General features: G+C 42.5%; 1 protein-coding gene across 2 annotated transcripts in view; it reads right to left on the reverse strand.

Moving 5' to 3' along the window:
* The window catches only part of FER (FER tyrosine kinase), a 340,421-nt gene that overhangs the window by 285,076 nt on the left and 29,689 nt on the right, over positions 1–25,656 (reverse strand). Inside the window, exons 2-3 of one of the 2 annotated variants that reach the window (XM_073677555.1) lie at positions 24,894–24,979; positions 14,077–14,160 (exon numbers count right to left, since the gene is read on the reverse strand). The gene's annotated coding sequence lies outside the window, so the exon portion shown is untranslated. Of the gene's footprint in view, positions 1–14,076; positions 14,161–24,855; positions 24,980–25,656 lie in introns of both variants that reach the window. The other variant, XM_073677564.1, reaches the window with a different exon arrangement.

The raw sequence follows: 25,656 nt of genomic DNA on the forward strand, positions 1-25,656 counted from the left end.
TCCTACACATGAAATCGAAGGGACCCAAAACACAATAGATTGTGTGATCAATTTAAGTGATAGACGTGAAACTGTGCAAACCATCTTCAATGTGCACTCCACTTTAATGTCTGTTGCTGTCCATTTTAAATTAATTACAAGAACCCATAAGTCAATGAGGCCATTCACACAGTTTTGTTCATGTGGACAACCTGAGAAAACTCACCACATTCTGGGAAGTCACTGTTCCAAGTATGCAGTTTGCAGACTACAGATTGTGAAAACTGGTTACAGATCTTTCTCAAGGGTTTCCACTTTTTTAAGTGTAAAGAGGAACAGACTGCTAAATATGACTTGGCCTCAGACACACACATCTGCAAACACAGCAGCCAGCATCAGAGGGGTGGGAGGAGATAGAAGGAGCACACCCCTTGTGAATTATCACGGACCCCTCTATATTCTAGCATCATTCTGATAAGACAAGCACTACAATAGTTTTGGTACATTTTGGGGCAATAGAACAGATCAGTCCTTGCAATAAGCTTTCCTCAAATAGATGAGTATATTAGGGTGACTGATCCACTTTCAGTAACAAATCCCAGCCTTGTGCAGGTTTAATTTAGTAGACGATAAAAATTACAGACCTCTCCATTCTTTGTAGGTGGGAAAACTTGCAAAATCGGCAGTTTATCAAATAATTATTTTTCTCACTGTATGCGTTTCCATCATACAAGAAACAGGAAACCTAGAAATTAATTCTAAAGATACATAGAAAAACCTGTCAATGTTTAACCCTCCGTCACATACAATAGGCCTGACAGGCACATCTCTTTTACTTTCCTTTCTCCTTCCTCACCAGATTGTGAGGAAATCCCCTCCCTTCAGGTAGTCTCCTGTCTCTAGCAGCTCTGTGAAACCTCATACCACAGTTGGATTGCAGAGCTTCAGGAGGACAGGTATAACTGTGCTAATCTCTCAGGCTCATTGTATGTGAACACGTCACACTCAATAAGGTTGGTATTTTATGTTTTTATTCATCACAATTGTTTATTTAGCTTGTTTTATGAATGTATAGCACAAAGTGTGAGGATATTTCATAGAAATAAGGCAGATTAAAAAAGAAAGTGTGCTGCTCAGGCATATACAGTAGTTCCCTAACACATATTCCTTCTCTTGCTTCAGATTATCTGCTGAAATGGAGAGGAAAATGTACAATTTATCAAAAAACCTTGATGTTGAGGAAGTAACAAACATGCTGTTAGATGATGCAGACCCCACACTGAATGAGGATTTAGGAGAGGAAAGTGAGATTGATTCTCATGATGAGGTGGAAGTATGTGAAGTGGATTCAAAACAGAGCAAGATGGTGACAGTGATGAGGATGAAGATGAAGAATCTTATTATAAGGGAAAAGATAAAAAAAAACAATGGAACAAGAAGCCACTCCAGAAAAAACGTAGGGAACCTCAAAACATTATTACTCACCTTCCTGCAGTTATAGGAACTGCAAGTAATGCAAAAACTGCAGTTGAATGCTGGAATAGTTTATTCACAGATGACATTCTGGACTCTATTGTCACATATACCAACCAATATATAGACATTATAAAGGACAAGTTCATCTGCAACAGAACCATCAAGGCCACAGATGAAATAGAACTGCGTGCTTTTTTGGATTATTATACCTTGCAGGAGCTTATAGGGCAAATAGATAAAGTTTGGAGGAACTTTGGAGTAAAGATGGGGATGGAGTTGAAAAATTTGGCCTTGTTATGTCCATAAACAGATTCAAGCTTCTAATTCGTTGCCTTCGGTTTGACGACAGAACTACCCGAACCGAACGTAAAACACATGACCGACTTGCTCCAATTCGTGATATATTCCAAAAATTTGTTGAAAACTGTAAAAAACGCTATTGCCCTGTGGAGAATCTCACTATTGACGAAATGCTCCCTGGTTTTCGTGGTAAATGTGCCTTTCGTCAATATATTCCATCAAAGCCTAACAAATATGGAATAAAAATGTATTCCCTTGTTGATGCCAGTAAGACCTACACTTACAACCTGGAAGTTTATGCAGGAAAACAACCAGAAGGTCCTTACTGTGTCAGCAACAAACCCAGTGATGTTGTAAAAAGACTGGCTGAGCCCTTATTTGGATCGGGTCGCAATATAACAGCTGACAATTGGTTTTCAAATTGTGATCTGATTGATTATCTGAAAATGCAGAAGCTTTCATATGTCGGAACTGTAAGAAAAAATAAAAAAGAATTGCCTACACAGTTTGTAAGTGTGAAAGGGAGACAACAGTACAGCAGTATGTTTGCATTCCATAATGGAAAGGTTTTGGTTTCCTATGTACCACAAGCAAAAAAAATTGTACTTCTTCTATCAACACTTCATGATGATAATGCCATCGATCCTGGGACTGAGGCACAAAAAAAAACGGAGATAATTACATTTTAGAATGCAACCAAAGGGGGTGTTGATACAGCTGATCAGATGTGCTCAACTTTCAACGTCAGCAGAAACACCAAACGCTGGCCAATGGTCATATTTTTTGCTATGTTGAATTTGGGTGGTATAAATTCACAAGTCATTTACCTTGAAAACAAGCTTGAACCACTCCGTAGACGATTCTATCTGAAAAAATTGGCCCATCAACTAGTGCTTGGAGAGCTATGCAGGAGAAGTATGAAAACGATCGGTATCCCCTCTCGCCTTCAAGTTCAGCTCAAAAGATTCCGCCCAGAAGATGATAGTGAAAATTCACCACCTGCACCACCTCCCAAAAGAAGGAGATGCACCACCTGCACCACGGAAAGCGGAATCAGAAGGCTTTCTAATTATGAATGTCACAAATGTCATAATGCAATCTGCCTGACACATGCAAAAATGATGTGTAATTCTTGCTCTTTGCTCTGCAAGTGTAATTTTTCTGGGGAAACTTCAGGATCTAATTCTGATTGAATATGTGTTTAATAGTACTTAAGGTACCTTAAAATTAAGTTTGTTTCCATAAATTTTCTTTGTAGAGTTTTTTGACAGAGTTGAACTGGGGACTATTTGGCGGGAGTTTTGAAATGTTTGTATTTCAGAGTTATTCATTTTATGTTAAGTAAATGGGGTTTTTTTGCACCTGATTATGTGTAGTCTCTTTTATTACATCCCTATGAAGGTCACTGATCACTTTTAGAGCACTGAAATTGCAAACATTAAATATTATAGGTATTTTTTTTAGCCTGCGCCTGACAGTCACATTGTATGTGAACTCGTTAGAACCGATATTGTATGTGACGGAGGGTTAAATTACTCACTCGTCAGCTATCACCTGTACTATATCATCCATGACACCGGGTCTTTTCCTGTGCGATTCACTCCTGGGTCCCGATAGAACGCAAAAATATTACACATCCGGGCTATTGGAGTGCATAGTTTAGGAGGCGCAGCCGGAAGTCCGTCCCTTCTGGCCTGATTAACAAAGAGCGTCTCAGTAACAGGTGACACGTCAGCCCCACCTGAATTATTATTGGACATACAGTGGGGAAAATAAGTATTGAATACACTGCCAATTTTCAAAGTTTTCCCACCTACAAAAAATGGAGAGGTCTGTAATTTTTATTGTAAGTACACTACAACTGTGAGAAACAGAATCTAAAACAAAAATCCAGAAAATCACATTGTACGATTTGGACATAATTAATTTGCATTTCATTGCATGAAATAAGTATTTGATACAATAGAAAAACTGAACTTAATATTTGGTACAAAATATTGCGATCCATGACTCCATCCATAGTCCCTTTAATAAAGTGCAGTCGTCGTGTCCCCTTTGCAGAAAAGCACCCCCAAAGTATGATGTTTCCCCCACCATGCTTTACGGTCGGGACGGTGTTCTTGGAGTTGTACTCATCCTCCTCCTTCCTCCAAACAAGGCAAGTGCATTTGATGCCAAAAAGATCTTTTTTTGGTTGCATCTCACCATATGACCTTCTCCCATGCCTCCTTGATCACACAGGTGGTCATTGCCGAACTTCAAATGGGCCTAGACATGTGCTGTCATGAGCAGGAGGACCTTGCGTGCCCTGCAGGCATGCCATCTAGTCTTCCAAACACAGTTCACATACATGCATACCCCTACCAAGATGAGATAGGGGTGTACTTTAGGTACAAACACAGTACTAAGAATCGCATACTAACGAATGATGTAGCTAGGCAAACAATTAACGTGTAACCTACTATGGTGTCCTAAATAAGTATGGGATGGAATATGTCATACAGAGAAAAAGATGATAATACAACCCCTGGCAAAAATTATGGAATCACCGGGCTTGGAGGATGTTCATTCAGTTGTTTAACCCCTTTACAACCCAAGGTGGTTTGCACGTTAATGACCAGGCCAATTTTTACAATTCTGACCACTGTAGCTTTATGAGGTAATTACTCTGGAATGCTTCAACGGATCTCCCTGATTCTGAGATTTTTTTTCGTGACATATTGTACTTCATGATTGCGGCAAAACTTCTTCGATGTCACTTGCGTTTATTTGTGAAAAAAATGGAAATTTGGCAAAAATTTTGAAAATTTAGCAATTTTCAAAATTTGAATTTTTATGCCCTTAAATCAGAGAGATATGTCACACAAAATAGTTAATAAATAACATTTCCCACATGTCTACTTTACATCAGCACAATTTTGGAACCAAAATTTTTTTTATTGGGGAGATATAAGGGTTAAAGGTTGACCAGCGATTTCTCATTTTTCCAACAAAATTTACAAAAACATTTTTTTAGGGACCACATCATATTTGAAGTCACTTTGAGGGGTCTTTATGACAGAAAATACCCAAAAGTGATACCATTCTAAAAACTGCACCCCTCAAGGTGCTAAAAACCACATTCAAGAACTATAATTAACCCTTCAGGTGCTTCACAGGAATTTTTGGAATGTGGAAGAAAAAAAATGAACACTTTACTTTTTTCACAAAAATGTTACTTTAGACCCAATTTTTTTTTATTTTCGAAGGGGTAACAGGAAAAAATGGACCCCAAAATTTGTAGTGCAATTTCCCCTGGGCTCGCAGATACCCCATATGTGGGGAAAAGCCACTGTTTGGGCGCACGGCAGGGTTCGGAAGGGAAGGAGCGCCATTTGACTTTTTGAATGTAAAATTTGCTTGAATAATTAGCGGACGCCATGTTGAATTTGGGGAGCCCCTGATGTGCCTAAACAGTGGAAACCCCCCACAAGTGACACCATTTTGGAAACTAGACCCCTCAAGGAACTTATCTAGATGTGTGGTGAGCACCTTGAACCCCCAAGTCCTTTACAGAAGTTTATAACATGGAGCCGTGAAAATAAAAAAATCAAACTTTTTCCACAAAAATTATGTTTTAGCCCCAATTTTTTTATTTTCACAAGGGTAAGAGGAGAAAATGGACCCCAAAAACAATTGTGCAATGTCTCCTGAATACGCCAATACCCCATATGTGGGGAAAATACAGTGTTTGGGCGCATGGCAGAGTTCAGAAGGGAAGGAGCACTGTGTGACTTTTTGAACGCAAAATCGACTGGAATCGAGAGCGGACGCCATGTCGCGTTTGGAGAGCCCCTGATGTGCCTAAATAGTGGAAACCCCCCACAAGTGACCCCATTTTGGAAACTACACCCCTCAAGGATTTTATCAAGGGGTATAGTGAACATTTTGAACCCAGAGGTACGACACAGAATTTGATAACATTAGGTCATCATATGAATAAGTTGTCATTAGTCTTGAGCGCAAGTGCTCGCTACTTGAATTTGCATCAGGTACTCAGGTATGCACCATGTATCGCGTGTGCTCGAGTGACATGCTCGAGTCCCCGCCGGCATGTTTCACGGTTATTAGACACCCAAAAAAAAACATGCGGGGATCGCTCGTGCATGGCAGGCAATCCCCGCAAGGTTTTTTTGGCCGCGAAGCATATGGGGACGAGACTCGAGCATGTCACTCGAGCACCCACAATACTCAATGCATACCCAAGCACCCGATGCAAACTCAAATAATGAGAACTTGCGCTCAACACTAGTTGCCATATTGTTTTGTTTTTTTTTGTTTTTTTTCTTTTACTTTAGAAAAAAAAAAAACCTATCCCTAGCACAACCCTAACCCCAATCCCAGCCCTAGCGTTTATTTTTTACTCAGTTCCTAGTGCGGTATAAGTGATTAGACGACTTTGTTCTTCGGGTCGGTGCGACTACAGAGATACCAGAATCATATTGGGTTTTTATAATTGACAGCTGTCACACACTAAAAGAACACTAAAAGAAGCATTTTTTTGTAAAATCTAGTTTTTGCATCGCCATATTTTGAGAGCTATAATTTTTCCATATTTTGTCCGACAGTCATGTGACGGCTTGTTTTTTGCGGGATTTTATTGGTGCCATTTTCAGGCATGTGACATTTTTTGATCGCTTTTTATTCCGATTTTTGGGAGGCAGAATAAACAAAAAACAACAATTCAGGAATTGTGTTTTTTTACATTTTTTTATTCTGCTCCGCGTGTGGTAAAATTGATAAGGTAGCTTTATTCTTCGGGTCAGTACGTTTACAGCGGTACCACATTTATATAGTTTTTCTATGTTTTGGCGCTTTTACACAATAAAAGCTATTTTATAGAAAAAAATTATTTTTTTTCATCGCTTTATTCTGAGAGCTATAACTTTTTGATTTTTCGGATGATGGAGCTGTATGGCGGCTTGTTTTTTGCGGGACAAGATGAAGTTTTCAGTGGTACCATTTTTATTTATATTAGTCTTTTTGATCGCGTGTTATTCCATTTTTTGTTTGTTTGTTTGGCAGTATGATGATAAAGCATGGTTTTTTGCTTCGTTTTTTATTTATTTTTTTTTACCGTGTTCACTGAAGGGGTTAACTAGCGGGACAATTTTATAGGTCAGGTCGTTCCGGACGCGGCGATACCAAATGTGTACTTTTATTGTTTGTTTGTTTTTTTCTTCATAACAATATTTATTGATGGGTACATTATATTTTAATTTTTGGTGGATTATTTTTTTTTTTATACATTTTTTCAATTTTTTATATTTATTTTTTATTTTATTTTTTTTTCACTTTGACAGTTTTTTTTTTTTTATACTTTGTCCCACTCTGGGACTTTCACTTTTTTATTCTGATCGCCTGCATAGCACAAGGATGGAGCACTGCGCATGACCAAAATATCTTCCTGCTGTCTGGTGACCCGGATGTTGTCATGACGACATCGGGTCGTCATGGCAACATCCGGAAAGCCGCGGCAGACAGCGCTGGAGGCCGGAAGAGGAGGTGGGTATTGCGATCACCTCCCCTTAGCCACCGCAATGCTGCGATCGACTTAGATCGAAATATTGCGGGGGTTAATGTGCAGGGAGCGGTGCGGGACCGCTCCCAGCGCATAGCATCGGTTGTCAGCTGTGACAATCAGCTAACACCGGGCGGCGATCGCGCCCGCACAGCCTGTGTGCACGCGCGATCGCCATGACGTATTAATACGGGTCAGGCTCTTAAAGCCCAGGGCACAGACGAGTATTAATACGTCATGGGCTTCAAAGGGGTTAATGTTGCAAAAAAAGCAGATCACAGACATGGCACTAAACTAAAGTCATTTCAAATGGCAACTTTAGGGCTTTAAGGCACACTAAAAGAAATCAAGATAAAAAATGTGGTACTCAGTAAGGGTAATTTTTTTCAGACCAAGCAGAGGGAAAAAGTTATGGAATCACTCAATTCTGAGGAAAAAATTATGGAATCATGAAAAACAAACACACAAAAGAACACTCCAATACATCACTAGTATTTTGTTGCACCACCTCTGGCTTTAATAACAACTTGAAGTCTCTGAGGCATGGACTTAATGAGTGACAAACAGTACTCTTCATCAATCTGGCTCCAACTTTCTCTGATTGCTGTTGCCAGATCAGCTTTGCAGGTTGGAGCCTTGTCATGGACCATTTTCTTCAACTTCCACCAAACATTTTCAATTGGATTGAGATCGGACTATTTGCAGGCCATGACATTGACCTTATGTGTCTTCTTTCAAGGAATGTTTTCACAGTTTTTGCTCTATGGTAGGATGCATTATCATCTTGAAAAATGATGTCATCATCCCCAAACATCCTTTCAATTGATGGGATAAGAAAACTGTCCAAAATATCAATGTAAACTTGTCGCGTACGTGCTCCCGAACTCTCACCCTGAGCTCCCTTGTGGTCAAACCAACATAAATTACTTGGCAGCCACAGGTGGCATAGTATATAACGTGGGTAGAACCGCATGCGCCGCGGCTTCCCGGTTCGTGTGAGGGGTGACGTGCCGGGGGGCGTGACGGCTGGAGTCCACGCTCGGGATGTTGGCACTGCCGCGCATGCGTCACCGCAGGTCCTGCTTGTTTACTTTTGGTCACATGACTACTCATGTGACCAAGTTGGGGCGTATATATTAAAGTCCTATAAACTCCTGCCTGTTTACTTTTGATACCTTCTGGTCACATGACTGCACATGTGACCAATTTGGGGCACATATATTAAGATCCTGCAAACTCTTATGCACACTTCCTCTTGAGAAAGCTGTCCTGTGACAGCGAAACGTGCGTCGAGGTGCGCCTACTACCAAGAGGTTCCCCCCTTCCCTGCGTTCCCATTCACTTTGCGGTGAGTACATACTGTTTTGTACTTGGCAAGTGGGGTTTTCCCACATCCATTCGGGCCACTACTGCAGTGGTGAGTGTGGCTTGAAATTCTGATGGCCGCAACTTCCTCAGCATTTGGGATGGGATGCAGTGAACTTTCGGGGACCTTGGTTTGGGCACTTTTCACTTTTTTCCCCTTTTCCTACATTTATGATAATTAAAATGAATTTTTGTACTGTATATTTATCTATTAATAAACAATCTTCTTTTGTAAGCCATTTATACTCTTAGTCTCTGTTTGGTTTTATATATGCTGTGAGTAGGCTGTCTGGGTAAGGCCCGGTTATCCAGGATTCTAACCCGTTTTTTGGGGTTATTTGACATGTTGGCTGCTTTTTATAAATTACATAAGTATTGCAGGATATTAGATCCATCATCATGCAAGTAAAAGTTTAAGTCTCATATAGTGACTATGTAAAGAAATGAAAAAAATATATTCAAAATAAAGAATTAAAAAAATAACAGAAAAATATTTTGCCGCTAAAAATGTAACATCGACAGTAAACAACAAAGAAAACAAAAAACATATTTGGTATAGTTTCATCCAGAATTACCCAACCTATAAAACTGTATCATAACCCATACGATAACTACAGTGTGGGAAAAAATAATTAAAAACACATAAAGTAGCTATTTCATTATAGTGACACACAAAAAATTGACTAAACAGAGATCAAAAAGTCATAAGTAAAAAAAAATGGTGTCACTGAATAGATCATCTCGTCCCACAAGGAATGCAGCTTACTCCAATGTGCGGCCCATTTGATCGGCCGAGTAAAAAAGGTTCTAACACAATGTTAGAGTGAAGCTTCCGTTTTAAAATGAGAAGATGTTACCTTTAAAATCTTGGTTTGTTACACACGGCCGTTCCCTTAATCTGATGTGTGAAACACTTTCCTTCCTGCTTTGTGATCCTGGTCTCATCACAGCAGGCGGCAAAGTGATATTTGCTACCCACCACTATCTCCTTGTTTTTCTCATACATGTAAATAGGATTTAGCTTAAAACATATACTTCTACAGCAGCAAGACCAGTTTAATGTGTAAAGCACATGAAACACTGTCACTAAGGTAGGCATTATGCACAATGCTAGTACTATGAAAAGCAGTGGTGTTGATTTTTTGCTCTATGGCCCATATGTCAAACTCTGGCCCACGGGCCAAATAAGGCCTGCAGGGTTAGCATATTTGGCCCACGACGCCGGGCAGGTCCCTCAAGTATATTTGGCCCACTATGTATTCTAGATGCTGATGCTCTCCCATCATTCCCTGACTGTATCTGACGTCTCGGCGCAATCAGTGCGATGACATCATTACAATGCACCCGCTGTACTGAAGTGTGCAGAGGATCTGAAGACACCATGAAGAGACCAGAGCAGCGGACGAACAGGCAGAGGTGAGAATTTATTTATTTAATGTAGGGGCCTTTATACTGTATGGAGGTCTATGTGGGGCCCTTTATACTGTATGGAGGTCTATGTGGGGCCCTTTATACTGTATGGGGCACTATGTGGGACCCATAATACTGTATGGAGGTCTATGTGGGGCCCTTTATACTGTATGGAGGTCTATATGGGGCCTATTTTACTGTATGGAACACTATGTGGGGACCTTTATACTGTATGGAGCACTATGTGGGACCCATTATACTGTATGGAGCACTATGTGGGACCCATTATACTGTATGGAGCACTATGTGGGACCCATTATACTGTATGGAGCACTATGTGGGACCCATTATACTGTATGGAGCACTATGTGGGACCCATTATACTGTATGGAGCACTATGTGGGGCCCTTTATACTGTATGGAGCACCATGTGGAACCCATTATACAGTATGGAGCACTATGTGGGGCCCTTTACACTGTATGGAGCATTATGTGGGGCCCATTATACTGTATGGAGCATTATGTGGGTCCCATTATACTGTATGGAGCACTATGTGCGTCCCTTTATACTGCATGGAGAATTCTGTGGGGCCCATTATACTTTATGTAGGGCTGTGTGTGGATTACAGTTGGAGAATAATACTGTGATGGGGTCACCATTATTTATTGGAGGGATGGAGGGAGAAGGGTACAGTAGGGTCATCATACCGTGCGTGTGGAGGGTACTGTGAAGGAATTCACTGTGAGGGTATCATACGGTGTTTGAGGGCACTTATGTTTGTATCATACTTTATTTTTCAAGTTTTTTTTATCCTTTGTTATTACATATATAAATTAGGCCATTGGGCCATATACACTTTAGTGCTCTTACATAACATAATATATTATTCCAATATTTTGTTCTAAGATCTATTAACTAAAATTTACTTAGTTCGTGGGACAATAACTTTACATTTGTTTCCATATGAAAAAGTTCATTGTTATATTCCATGATAAGGAAAAACTTCCTAAATTTTAGACATTTTTTTTTTTTTTTTTTTTTTTTATAAAGGTTGACCCGCGACTTTCTCCAAGCTTTAAATTTTGGCCCAAGGTGTATTTGAGTTGGATATCCCTGCATCGGGATGGGAACACATTTAACTCCTTTTTCGCAGCAAATTCACACAGAAATCCACATCTGTTACATAAGGATTCTTCACACAGATTTCATTGACAATTTCACCCCATTCATTGCAAAGGAAAATCTGCAAAAATAATTGATATGGTCCAGACTTCAAAATGAGGCATGTGGATCAATTTATGCTTGGAAATTAGCAAGATGACAGAACAAAAAGCTGGTTCTGCATTACGCTGTGGATTTTCAGCATTTCAAAGTTTATGTGACTACAAGTATCATACATGGCAAGCAGTAGAAATAATCCCACGACGGCTAATTAACAAAACAGAAAAAAATGCCCGGCCACGTGGGCAAGCACAGAGCCCAGATTTATATAAGTGAAAGGTTAAAGGGAATTTGTCACCAGGTTTTTGCACCATGATGAAGAGACAGAAACCCTGATTCTAGTGATGTATGATTTACTGGGCTACTTGCTACAGTTTTGATTAAAAACGGTTTTATTTGCTAAAGATCCAGCAGTTCTCTGAATGTTGAGCTCTGTATAACCTCGCTCACTCCACTGATTGGCAACTTTCTCGGTGCAATGTGCATAAGCAAAAATATACCAGTCAAACGTGGGGCATGGCAGCAGGTTAACTAGTCTTTTACTGATAATCTCCTGCTGATAAAACAATGATTTTATAAAAACTTCATCAAGCAGCCCAGTAAGTTACATTAAGTTACACATCAATGGAATCAGGCTCTCTGCCCCTTCACCATGCTCAGATTAGGTAGTAAAAACCTGGTGACACATTCCTTTTAAACTCTTCACAACATATCATGTTCACAACATGTCAGGTCCCTGGCTTTGATGCGGGCTCAGACGCCGAGCCCGCATCTTTCCCTGCACATGACAGCTGATTTAATCAGTCATCATGTGCCTTTAACAGCCACAGGTAGAGTGGTGCCAAATCCGGCTGTCAATACCTGACAGCGGCATTTAACACGTGCCGACAGTGGCGCGCTTCATTCCATGCTCCCATCGGCGTGTTTGTGACATGCTCGTGGGGCACTGATGGGTTGCCATGACAGCTGGGGGTCTGCTGATGACCCCCACGCCTGTCATTACAATCCTCCTGTGAATGCGAGCCCATGGCCGGCCTTGAAAGGAGTTCATGTTTTCTGCTATACATACCAGTGCTGATGCACAAGTAATCGGACGGTTGATGCTTCAAGTCCCCTAAGGGGACTATTAAAGTAAAAAGTTGGAAGAAAAAAAAAAGTTCAAATCACCCCCCCTTTTGTTCTACTGAAAATAAAGCAATTAAAAAAGAAACATATTTAGTATCGCTGTGCTCAGAAATGTCCAATCTATCAAAACATAAAATAAATCAATCCGATCGGTAAACGACACAAAAAAAAAATAATTTTAAACCCCAGAACTACGTTTTTTTGTCAAAACATCGTATCTACCCCAAAATAGTATCAATAAAATGGTCAGCTCAGGGCACAAAAAAACAAGCCATCAAACAGCCCCAATGCAGACAAAATAAAAAAAAAATTCCATACAAATTTCCGATTTTTTTATTTTTTTCACCACTTAAATTAAATAAAAAACTATACATGTTTGGTATCTTTGATATCTGCGTACTCGTACTGACCTGGTGAATCATATTGCCAGGTCCGTTTTACCATTTAGTGAAATTGGTAAATAAAAAGACCAAAACACAATTGTGAATTGCACTTTTTTTGTAATTTCATCGCACACTATGTAATAAAATGAATAGGGTCATTCAAAAGTACAACTCGTCCCGCAAAATACAAGCCCTCATACGGCTATATTAACAGAAAAATAAAATTTGGAAGGAGGGGAGGAAAATAGAAAAAAAAGAAAAAAAAGAAATATCAACTGGGGTGAAGGGGTTAATATAAACGAAGACACAGTTTTTCTATGGGCGTCTCCTGGACAACTCAATGTGCAATCATGGACTACCAGTAAAGTAATTAATGTCAAATGTGATAAAATAGCCAAAAGGCATAGCAGTGAAAGGATAGAGGATAGCCCAATCTGCCCCTGTGGAGCTACGTACTCTGTGTGGTTAGCAAGAACTAAGAAGAGCACAACTAACTACCCTCATTGATTCACTGCTAGGGTGGCACAAAAATATTCACGGGACATTAGTCCAGTGGCCATGTCGGGAGTGGTAAGCTGCCGGACAGAGCCCTGCGTACCTCCACCTTCCAGCTGACGTTCCCGATGCCTCTTCTGATTAGTAGGCCACCCGGCATGGAGAAAAGCTCCTGCGAATTAGGCATTACGGTTGATGAGGCAACTGAACAACGCCAGAAGAGTATCGTCACGCATCCTATTCATTAGCCTAAGTTCACATGGAGCTTTACCCTCAAGTCAGTTGCTGTGTCAAGGCTTATGTCTAAAGCAATGAAAAATGGGATTCAGGAGTATGTGTTGATGGGACAACTGAGAGCAACGATGCAGCTGCAGTCAACCACATCTGGTCGACTATCTGCATCAGATATGGACGAAGATTTTGTCTGACCTAGCACACAGCGACTCCATCTGCATCATTACAGCCAATAGCTCCATCAGCATAGATGTCTAAATAGAGTCTTCCAGGGCTTCAGACGTAAGCCCTGGCGGAGCCACTGATGTGAAGATACAGCCTAGTGTGAACCTGGCCTTAGAGGAGAACCCATGCACAATACACTTGCTTTGCCAACTCTCCAACGTACAGTAGTGTCTCTCCATAGTGGTAAAATAAAACAGAATAATGTGTTGTAAAGGAAAACACTAGATACTAAAATACAGTTACATCCATTACATTTTCTACAAACACAAAGCTAACGGACACAGAAACCAAGGTCAACTTACAATCCGCTCCTCAACAGCCGCTGGGTTAGGGTCCGCTCCAATATCCACTTACTTAGAGAGTCTCTGGCGATTTATGGCACTTTTCTATGTGAAAGAAAGAAGAAAAACCATCATCACAAGAGTTTGCTTTACCACAGACATTTCCCTACTTCTCTAAAAGCTGTAGTATTACATAATGCAGCAGACACAACCTATAGAAAGATGCTTGTTATCGTCATTATACTTCTGAATGGTCATGAACTGGGGGAAAAAACTGAAAAAACTCCCAGACTACTAAAGAGAATCAGTCAGTAGGATTTTGCCACCTGAGAGCAGCATAATGTAGGGGCAGAGAACTCAATTCCAGATATGCATCACTTACTGGGCTGCTTGCTGTATTTTTTCATAAAATCATTATTTTAAATCAACAAATTATCAATACAAGACTAGTAAACCTGCTGCCGTGTAGACCTCCATATCCATGTGTGGCACCCCTGCGGGGGATTACCACAGGATCCATAGGTGCAGGGAGAGATGTACACTTGGGCACACACAACACCTTCCACCCCAGGTCTGAGGGGAGGAGTCAGTTTCCAGGGAGACAGCAAAGCGGCAGTTGGTCTAGAGACGGGTGAAGGAAGAGAGAGACTGAGAGCTGTTGGCTGGGACCAGTTAAGCCCTGAACTAGGAAACAGGTCTGTGCTATGAAGCCCCCTAGAGAGAGGGACGGAGGCTAAAAGGAGAGAGAAAGAGATAAAACTATTATCCCTTTAGCTCACCCGGACACCAGAGTCCGAGATTGCTATTAATTCAGCAATAGCATAGAAAACCCGGACAGATCAGGAGGATCTACTCCCCCTGAAGAAGAAGGGGAGACAGTTGCCAAACTTGACCAAGTATAGGACCAGGGGCCCAGAAAGAGAATTGGTAGCCCCAAGGAAAGGTCTTCATTATCAGTTGTGGAGAACAACCCCAAAGAAAGTAAAAGGTGGCAGGTTCAGCTTAAGGCAGGACTGATCCCAAACAACGCACACATTGTTAGAGGAGGCCTCACAAATCTCCAGAGTGAATATCTCTACCTGCACCGAAAACCTGGTTACCCTCCTGAACTGTACCTGTTACCGGACATCAGTAAAAGAAAGGTACTGAAACAAAGACTTAATGTGTGTGTGTGCCTATTTTGACATTACTGCCTATAGCGTTCGTACAAGCCGTATGCCGATCACCTCAGCAACCATACACAGCGCTGGTAACCGACTTTACCAGTTACCACAGGAGGCGTCAGGACACAATACTCCCATCATCCTCACCCCCATTCCTTTACTGACGGTCCAGGGCACGGAACCGACCAACCGTGATCCCCACTGAAGTAACCCATCCATCCCGGTATCAGAGTACCCCTACCCCTGTGGACCGACTCAGTTTGGCGTCACGAACAGGATATCGGGCCCGGTAAAACAGGGTACTGTGTGCTTAAATTGGACTTTATTGGAAGTTTGTGTACTGTAAAACGGGCCGTCATTACTGCGCCATAGAGAAATTAAACTGCGTCACAGAGCGGAGAGAGTCGCGGGGACGCGGCTAAAAGAGCGCGAGGATAGCCCCACAGCGAGCCTCCGTTGTGCAGGGACAATTAATAGGTGCAGCGGAGCTAGAAGCTGAGACTTGGAGCGATGCTGATGGAGACTCTATAGAAAATGTGTTTGATAAGCTCAAAGCTGCTTTTGAAAAATGCACACAGTCTGAACTAAGGATGCTATTCTACCAATGCAAGCAGAGACCGCAAGATACCATCAGAGACTTTGCCCTACGTTTACAAGCAGCACTCCGGTCCATAAAACAGGTAGATCCAGCAAGTGTGCAAGACGAAGATAAATTGCTTGCAGAACAGTTTATGAATGGGTTGAGATCAGACTTTCACTGTCAGCAGGTGCACATATGGGTCCTAGATCATCCAGATGTGGATTTTAATACCTTAAAGGACCGTGCTATAACTGTACTACGAGACCTATTACCTGCAAAACCTGCAATCCCATCCTGGCAGGTTAATACCTCTCACATGAACTTAGAGCCTACCCCTAAAAACTCTGTAGAAGCAGTAGGACAAGCTGTCTCACCCGAATCTGCTGATGACCTACGTAATCAGGTGTTACAACTAACCAAAAACATGGACTAAGTGTTAAAACTCTTGCAAGCCAGACCGGAGGCACAACAACCAAGCAAAATCCAGTTAGCTGAATCCCCTGAGGGTGTTCCGTGAATGAGGAGAAAGCTCATGTCGCCCGTGCAGGGGACCAACGCACCATTCCGACGCAGAGCCATGTCGCCCGTGGAGGGGATCAACAAGTCGCCCGTTCAGGGGACCAACGCACCATTCCGACGCAGAGCCACCGACCACACGGATTCTTCAGGACAACCTGTTTGCCTTCGTTGCAACAAACCGGGCCACTTTGCAAGAGGATGTCATTTAAACCCGAGATTCCTGGGTCCGCGGGCCAATCCCCAGGAATAAAATGGCAGGGCCCATATGACAGGCGTAGTTGGTATGTGGGAGGCCTCCCGTACCTCAACATTACGCTAGAAGGAATCCCCACATCGGCCCTATTGGACACTGGGTCACAAGTCACCACCATCCCACATATCCTTTACAAGCAATTTTGGTCTGATGCTGATCTTAGCCCCCCAAACTCTAGTCTTGTCATTTTAGCAGCTAATGGTCAACCACTGAATCAGGTGGGGTTTAGAGAAGTGACAATAAAGCTGGGGAGGGTGGAGTTGAGAGGCCAAGGGTTGTGTGTGGTAGAAGATGACCCCAATAACAAATGTCCTTACATGGTGCTTGGTACTAATGTGATTGAAAACTGCCTTGAAGAAGTGATGTTTTTACTCCAACAGATTACAGAGACTGCTGGCATTGGGCAGAGGAGAGTCCTTCAAAGAGAAATCCGTGCCTTAATTCACAAGCAACAGGTAAATCTGTCTGGGGGGGAGATTGGTGGTAATACAATGGGAAACGGGTCCGTTACCCGCGCACTGCCAAACAGTGAAATGATGATATGGTGTCGAACAGCTGTGGGTATCAGAAGAAAGGAATACCAGGCAGTTGTAGAACCGGTATATTCAGAGCATAGACCTACACTGCTGACAGCTAGAGGGGTGGTGGATGTATGCAGGGGAAGAGTACCAATCCGTGTGTTGAGAATTGTGGTGAGGAAGAAGTGAAACTACCCCGGTATGCTACTATAGCAAAGCTGTACACTGTCAGTAATAACAACATACAGACACTAGAGCCCTTGCCCCCGTCAAGTCAGGCGGAGGACAACAACCCCAAGGGACAGCTGGAGGAGTGGTGTCAGCAATTGCACATAGGGACTGATGCCACTCCCGACCACCAGAAGCAAGGAGTTCACCGGGTAGTACAAGAGTTTAGCCAAGTATTCAGTAAGCATCCATTAGATTTTGGGAGGATAAAAGGGGTACGCCATCACATACCCACAGGAGATCAGTCCCCGATTAAAGTGAGACATAGACCCATCCCACCAAATCACTACCAGTGTGCTAAAGAGATGCTGCAGGACATGAAGGAGGCCGGGGTTATAAGAGATAGCTGTAGTCTCTGGGCGGCCCCCTTAGTCTTAGGCTGTGTTCACACGATGCGTATTTCATGCGTTTCCGCGGCGTTTTTGCAGTTGCGTAAACGCCGCGGAAACGCATGAAAAACGCATGGTAGAAGGGAAGCAATGTTCCCCAATGGAAATCCGCATGTGCTGTGCCCATGATGCGGATTTTTCCGCAGCGTTAACGCTGCGGTCAAAAATCCGCAGCATGTCAATTAATTTTGCGGAAACGCGGCGATTTCGCCGCCATTGATTTGCATTAGAACGCGCCAATTCCGCAAGACAGCATTTGTACTTGCGTAATTGGTGCGTTCTAATGTGCGGATGGTACCCGGGTGTGGAGGAGAGGAGAGTCTCATCCACACCCAGGTACCATTAAAAAAGCTGTAAAAGAAGAATAAAATAAAAAATAAATGTATTCTTACCATCTGTCGGCCCGCGCAGCGCTCCTGCTTGGTTCCCGGCACTTACAGTGAGTTGTAGGACCTGCGGTGACGTCAGAGTCATGTGACGGGTCACGTGACGCTGACGTCGGCAGGTCTTTCAATTCAAAGTTGCCGGCAGCCGGGAGAACAGATTGAGCAGGACAGCGCGGGCCATCGGAGGTAAGTATATACACTCTCTCGGGTCACACTATATAAATCCATGCTGTTTGCATGGATTTATATAGTGTGACCTAGTTGTCAAGCACTTTCCAAGTGATGCTAAAATCGCCTGGAAAGCGCTTGTCAATCTGCATGCGGAAACGCATGTGAATCTGCATGTGGATCCGCATGTATTCTGCAGGAAAAACGCATGCACAATCTGCATGCGTTTTTTCTGCCAGGGAGATGCAGAAATGATGCAGAAATTTTCTGCTTCATTTCTGCATCGTGTGCACATACCCTTAGTCAGAAAGAAGGATGGCACTATGAGGATGTGTGTGGATTACAGGGAGGTCAATAAGATCACTCACAAAGATGCTTACCCGTTACCCCGGATAGAGGAGTCTCTTGCAGCATTAAAGACTGCTACGTATTTCTCCACATTAGATCTCACTAGTGGGTATTGGCAGGTCTCCGTTGCAGAAGAAGACAGGGAGAAAACAGCATTCAAAACACCAATGGGCCTATGCGATTTCAATAGCATGCCAGTTGGGTTATGCAATACACCGGGGACGTTTCAGAGACTCATGGAGTGCTGCCTGGGACACCGGAATTTTGAGACGGTACTTTTATACCTGGATGACGTCATAGTGTATTCCAAAACCTATGAAGAACATCTGGAACACCTGGTGGAGGTATTTACAGCTCTAACAAAGTATGGAATGAAGCTCAAACCATCTAAATGTTACCTGCTGAAGCCAAAAGTCCAATACCTAGGGCATGTGGTCAGCGCGGATGGCGTAGCACCAGATCCGGAAAAAGTGACAGCTATCCAGGACTGGCAGAGGCCGACCATCGTCAGAGAGGTACGTCAGTTCTTAGGTTTGGTTGGGTATTACAGAAGATTTATTAAGGGCTACACGAAGATGGCAGCGTCCCTACAAGATCTTCTAGTAGGCCAAGCTAAGAAGAGAAGGTCTGCAGAGCCGCCGTTGGAATGGGGAAAGAAACAAGAAGACTCCTTCCAACAAATGAAACAGGCCCTGACCAGTGAGGAAATCTTGGCGTACCCAGATTATAACCTACCATTTGTCCTCTACACGGATGCAAGTAATGTAGGCCTGGGAGCAGTATTGTCCCAAATACAAGGCGGCAAGGAAAGAGTAATTGCCTATGCCAGTAGAAGACTTCGACATACCGAGAGGAACCCGGAAAATTTACAGTTCCTTTAAGTTGGAGTTCCTGGCCTTAGTCTGGGCAGTCACGGAGAGGTTCAAGCATTACTTAGCAGCTTCAAAATTTACCATCTTTACGGAAAATAATCTGCTAACACACTTGGATACTGCAAAGCTTGGTGCATTGGAGCAGTGCTGGATGGCCCGGTTATCGAACTACGACTTTACCATCAAGTACCGAACAGGCTGTGGAAATGCAAATGCTGATGCCCTCTCCAGAAACCCTCAAGTACATTTGCAAGGGCTTGAAGAAGAAACAGATGACTTGGAGGAAATAGAACTTCCAGCTTTCCATAAAAGTAGAAAATGGAAAATGACAGAAACCCACATCTACCAGAACCATCAGGATGTTGCACTAAACCCTCTGCCTCATTATGGATGGAAAGAGACCCAAGACAGCGATCCGGCAGTGAGCCTAGTGAAGAGGCTGGTAACCCAACCGGATTCCAAAATTGAGAAGAATGCTCCCCCAGAGGCCCAATACCTGTGGAAAGAAAGAAGCAGGTTATTTATCTATAAAAACCAATTGTGCAGACGGTATATCAATCCAAGGACACATGAAATGGTATGGCAAGTTGTGGTTCCAAAGAGAGACGTCCAAATGGTATTGGAAGCGTACCATAATGGAGCAGGACACTTTGGATGGAGAAAACTGGAAATACTGTTACGTGAGAGGTTTTATTGGATTGGCATGAGGTCTTCCATAGAAAAATGGTGTAAAAATTGAGGCCCATGCTCATTAAGAAGAGGAGATCGTAACAACCAGACAGCACCACTCCAGCCTATCATAACCAAACAGCCCTTGGAACTAGTAGCCTTGGATCATGTCAAACTCACACCCAGTAGATCAGGCTATACTTATGCTCTTACCATGGTGGACCACTATTCCAGATTCCTAGTGGTAGCTCCTGTGAAGGATTTGACAGCTCAGACAGCAGCAAGAACCTTTCAAGCTTATTTCTGCAGGCCACATGGATATCCAGAACAGGTATTGACAGATCAGGGTCCTGCGTTTGAAGCGGAAATATTTCAAGAGTTCTGTAGCTTGTATGGATGCAAGAAAATTCGTACCACACCTTACCATCCCCAAACTAACGGAATGTGCGAAAAAATGAATCACGTGGTAATAGAACTGCTGAAGACTCTACCCTTGGAAGACAGAAACAGATGGCCAGAGAAATTACCAGATCTGATTGACATCTATAACAACATCCCAGTAAGCTCAACTAATTGTACCCCGGCATACTTGATGAGAGCGAGACCAGGGAAAATGCCAGTGGACTTTGAAATGGGCATTGTAGTTCCTGAGGAAGACCCCTCAAGTGCAGATTGGGATACTAGAAGAACAGAACAATACAAGAAAATACAGGAGTGTGTTGAGAAAAGTCTAGCAAAATCCAGAGAAAGACAAGAAACCAATTTCAATAAAAATGCACAAGGAATCCCGTTAACCCCCGGAGAATTGGTTTTGAAAAGGAAAAAGAGACTTCATAAGCTAGATAATCAATGGGAAGAAGAACCATACACTGTATTACCATCCAATTTTGACAACCAGAAAACCTGTCTAATCAGCAAGGATAACGGAAAAACAACAGCAACAGTGTCCTGAGACCACTTAAAGAAGTGTCCTCAACCCTTACAACAAAAAGAGTATATCCCTTGTCCCATACCAGAAGAAGAGACGCCAAGAACAATTAAGACAATCTTAGGAGAGTTACCCGCAGACTGGCCCCAAATAGAAGGAGCATATTTAATTCCCATGTTGACATTCCCACAACCAGTAGAAGGATTAAGAGCAGAAGAACCACCCTAGCCGAGCTAGGGAATCCTGCAATCGGTGTACCTGCCATTCCCACTAGGGGAGTGGGAAGACACTCCGGCATACCTGTGCTACGTAGACCAACACAAGAGTCAGTAAGTAGTGTTCGCTCCACACCAGGCTTACGCACCAGTGGGATACCAGTTTTACGGAGGTCATCACGTATTAATTTTGGACACCCACCACTCAGATACAGGGAGTAAACCATAACAAAAGGGAAATCAAAAATGTAAATATGTAGTTAAAGTCGGTGTATAGAAGGGTGACGAGTAGACCAAAACAGGTTACACCAGGTACACAACATAAAAAAGGGGTGAGTAGAGTTGGCGTAACAAGCTGTCTAGGGAGAGCAAAATCTTGGCCAATAGTTGACCCCAGGGCCAAAGGGCCTACAGTGCTTATGACCGGGAGAGGCCCCTGCAGTACCTAGGACCCTTGCGCCGAGGCACACGTAGTAAATGTTTTGTTGTGTATTGTGAATTATTAAGTCTATTTGAATCTTTAAGCCTACAGAGACTTTACCTGTTTGGACGTCTGAAACTTTTTGCAAATTTTTAAAAATGGACCGAAGCCACAGGACTGGTGGTGGCAAAAACACTTTCCCTTTAACAACCTGCAGCAGATCGATTAGCGTCGTATGGACTGGTTATCCATCTTTCTCATTATCATTGGTTTTTGGAAATTTTATTTTTGATTCTCTGTTCAAATTACAAATATAAATGTTAATGTTATGTTATCTTTGTTAAAAAAAAAAAAAATGTTTCAGTCCCGGAGGACTGAAGTTAACTAGGGGGAAATGTGGCACCCCTGTGGGGGATTACCACAGGATCCATAGGTGCAGGGAGAGATGTACACTTAGGCACACACAACACCTTCCACCCCAGGTCTGAGCGGAGGAGTCAGTTTCCAGGGAAACAGCAAAGCGGCAGTTGGTCTTGAGACGGGTGAAGGAAGAGAGAGACTGAGAGCTGTTGGCTGAGGACCAGTTAAGCCTTGAAATATTAAACAGGTCTGTGTTGTGAAGCCCCCTAGAGAGAGGGACGGTGGCTAGAAGGAGAAAGAAAGAGATAAAACTATTATCCCTTTAGCTCACCCGGACACCGGAGTCCGAGATTGCTATTAATTCAGCAATAGCATAGAAAACCCGGACACATCAGGAAGATCTACTCCCCCTGAAGAAGAAGGGGAGACAGTTGCCAAACTTGACCACGTATAGGACCAGGGGCCCAGAAAGAGAATTGGTAGCCCCAAGGAAAGGTCCTCATTGTCAGTTGTGGAGAAGGACCCCAAAGAAAGTAAAAGGTGGCAGGTTCAGCTTATGGCAGGACTGATCCCAAACAACGCACACATTGTTAGAGGAGGCCTCACAAATCTCCAGAGTGAATATCTCTACCTGCACAGAAAAACTGGTTACCCTCCTGAACTGTACCTGTTACCGGACATCAGTAAAAGAAAGGTACTGAAACAAAGACTTAATGTGTGTGTGTGCCTATTTTGACATTACTGCCTATAGCGTTCATACAAGCCGTATGCCGATCACCTCAGCAACCATACACAGCACTGGTAACCGACTTTACCAGTTACCACAGGAGGCGTCAGGACACAATTTTCCCATCATCCTGACCCCCATCCCTTTACTGACGGCCCAGGACAAGGAACCGGGAATCGTCCAACCGTGATCCCCACAGAAGTAACCTATCCATCCCGGTATCCGAGTACCCCTACCCCTGTCGACCGACTCACATGACCTTAGTAAAACCCCAACCCTGATTGGCAGCTTTCTGCCTATGCACAGTGCACACGGAAAGTTGCCAATCAGTGGTGTAGGCGGGGTTATACAGGGCTCAGTTTTCAGAGAACTGGAAATTCTGCAATAGAGAAACAGTGATTTAATAAATACTGCACCAAGGAGCCCAGTAAACGACACCACTGGAATCAGGGTCTCTGCCCCTATATCATGCTGCTCTCAGATAAAGGGAATCTGTCACCAAGATTTTGCTTAAGTCAAGGAGGTAAATTAGCCACGGACTTAAAAGATATTACAAGTTAATTTTCTGCGTCCAAAATGCTGCTATTCCTGATTGTGTGAACACAGCCTTACTCTTAACTGGATCAATGGCAAATTATACAACTCCTATATAGGGAAATTCCAGAATTTTTATGAAAATTGCACATAATTATTCTATATATCATAATAAAAATTTTGCAGAAACAATAGTATGAGGGACTACAGGGTTCTCAAATGAGAGAAACCTAAAATTATTATTTATCCAAAACAGGAAAACAATCAGATTTCTGTAGGTGGAGACAACCATCACCCCACAATTAAATATTACTTAACCATTTAGATTCCACTAAAAATTGTAGGCCGGCATCTTCACTTACAAATTGCAGGTTTCTAGGACTCTTACCGATAGATACTCAAAGCAGGGTTTCCAGAGTTCCTGCGTCATTATGTGACTGGAGCAATGTGTGATGGATGCCGGCTCCCTGTTAATCTAAATAGCTAGACCACTAGATCAATGATGCCTCATTCAGATGTCAATGATCAGAGTTTGGTCAGTTTATCCACTTTAACCATTAGTTTTTCTTCTATGCAACAACTGATAAAAGTTTCTCAAGCTACTTCTAAAATTAGACACTGAAAAACAAACAGCACACAGATGCAACTAGGAAGCCATCAGTACGGTGTACACGTTTTTCATGGAACACAAGTTTGATCCGTGACTAGGATCAAATTTGGCTTGCCAAAAAACACAGGCATGTGAAAATAACGCCAGGCAACATGTTCCTTGTGCTACTGTGACCAGCTTGTGTTGCCTAAACGTATTACCACGGCCTGCAGTTCTCCAGACTTGTCTCCTATCAAGCATATCTGGTCACTGGTCAGTAACTGCAAAGGGAGCTGCCAGCAGTGGATATTGATGATTTGAGTAACCAAATGCATTCAGCATGTTAGAACAATCCCCACAAAACCAATAATAACCTCACTGATCGCATGCCAAGTAAGTGTGTGTATTTAGGTGCACTGAATAAATCAAGATATTTTGAAAATTGTGTTTCCATATTTGTATCACTTGTATATCAATAACATGTCTATCCAACCTGTAATTTTTATAGTACCACTACTTTTCCTACTTGGTGTTACAATGCGTTGTACTTATTGGTTGATTTTAGTGACAAGCGAACTGTTCTACTGACATCTGTAGGTCATTTTAGTCCCACGTACGCTTTATACTAGCATCGGCCAAACCAAGGATATCAGCTGTATCAGGGGGCAATTAAACGACCTCTCCGTGAAGATAGCGTGGCTTAATATAACTCTTGCTTATTAAACCATGATTTTAGGTTTGACTCAAATAACCTTTCCGGACTGTCTCCTCTGTTCCTTTTCCAGAAAGTCAGCAATTACATCCTTCCCTTCTGTGTAATGTTATATTAATTTATGACAGTAAAAGAGTGCCATTAATGAGTGCAGCCATCTGCAAATCACTACATTCTGCAAAATTAACATTTCTAGATTAACAGTAATGGGGAGCACTTACAGCCTGGAAGAGGACCTCTGGTTAGAGACATACCGTACCTCGTTCATTCATTTCCTTGCATGCTGTAGCTGGTGTCTTAAGGCCAAGGAGAATCTCCTGACTGCTGTTTGCATGGAATTCCTTTCTGCAGACAGAGGAATGCAAGTGTCAGTAACATCCGCTCATGAAGCCTTGCTCCAGGCTACATATTCACAATACAAGGATCTGATGAGAGATGCTTGTGTGGAAAAAAGACATTATGGTTCACATTTATAAGAAGCGCTCTTCCACAGTGTACTGGGAAAAATAAAATCTGACAGCCGCGGCGTGCAAGAAACTTAAGGGCTTACAAACTAACATGGTCAAGTGAAGAAATTGTGCAAAAGGGACCATAATTCAAAGTTCTAGGTATATACTGTATTTCCAGGTACAAGTGCTGCTCACTAAATTAGAATGTCATCAAAAAGTTAATTTATTTCAGTTCTTCAATACAAAAAGTGAAACTCATATACACCGTGTGCAGAATTATTAGGCAAATGCGTATTTTGATCACTTCGATACTTTTTATACATGTTGTCCTACTCCAAGCTGCATAGGCTTGAGAGCCAACTACCAATTAAGTAAATCTGGTGATGTGCATCTCTGTAATGAGGAGGTGTTGACTAATGACATCAACACTCTATATAAGGTGTGCTTAATTATTAGGCAACTTCCTTTCCTTTGGCAAAATGGGTCAGAAGAGAGATTTGACGGGCTCTGAAAAGTCCAAAATTGTGAGATGTCTTGCAGAGGGATGCAGCAGTCTTGAAATTTCCAAACTTT

The sequence above is a fragment of the Phyllobates terribilis genome, unplaced genomic scaffold (genome assembly GCF_046119375.1).
Source record: "Phyllobates terribilis strain yellow unplaced genomic scaffold, ASM4611937v1 Scaffold_1__5_contigs__length_1240528914, whole genome shotgun sequence".
Taxonomy (NCBI): Eukaryota; Metazoa; Chordata; class Amphibia; order Anura; family Dendrobatidae; genus Phyllobates; species Phyllobates terribilis.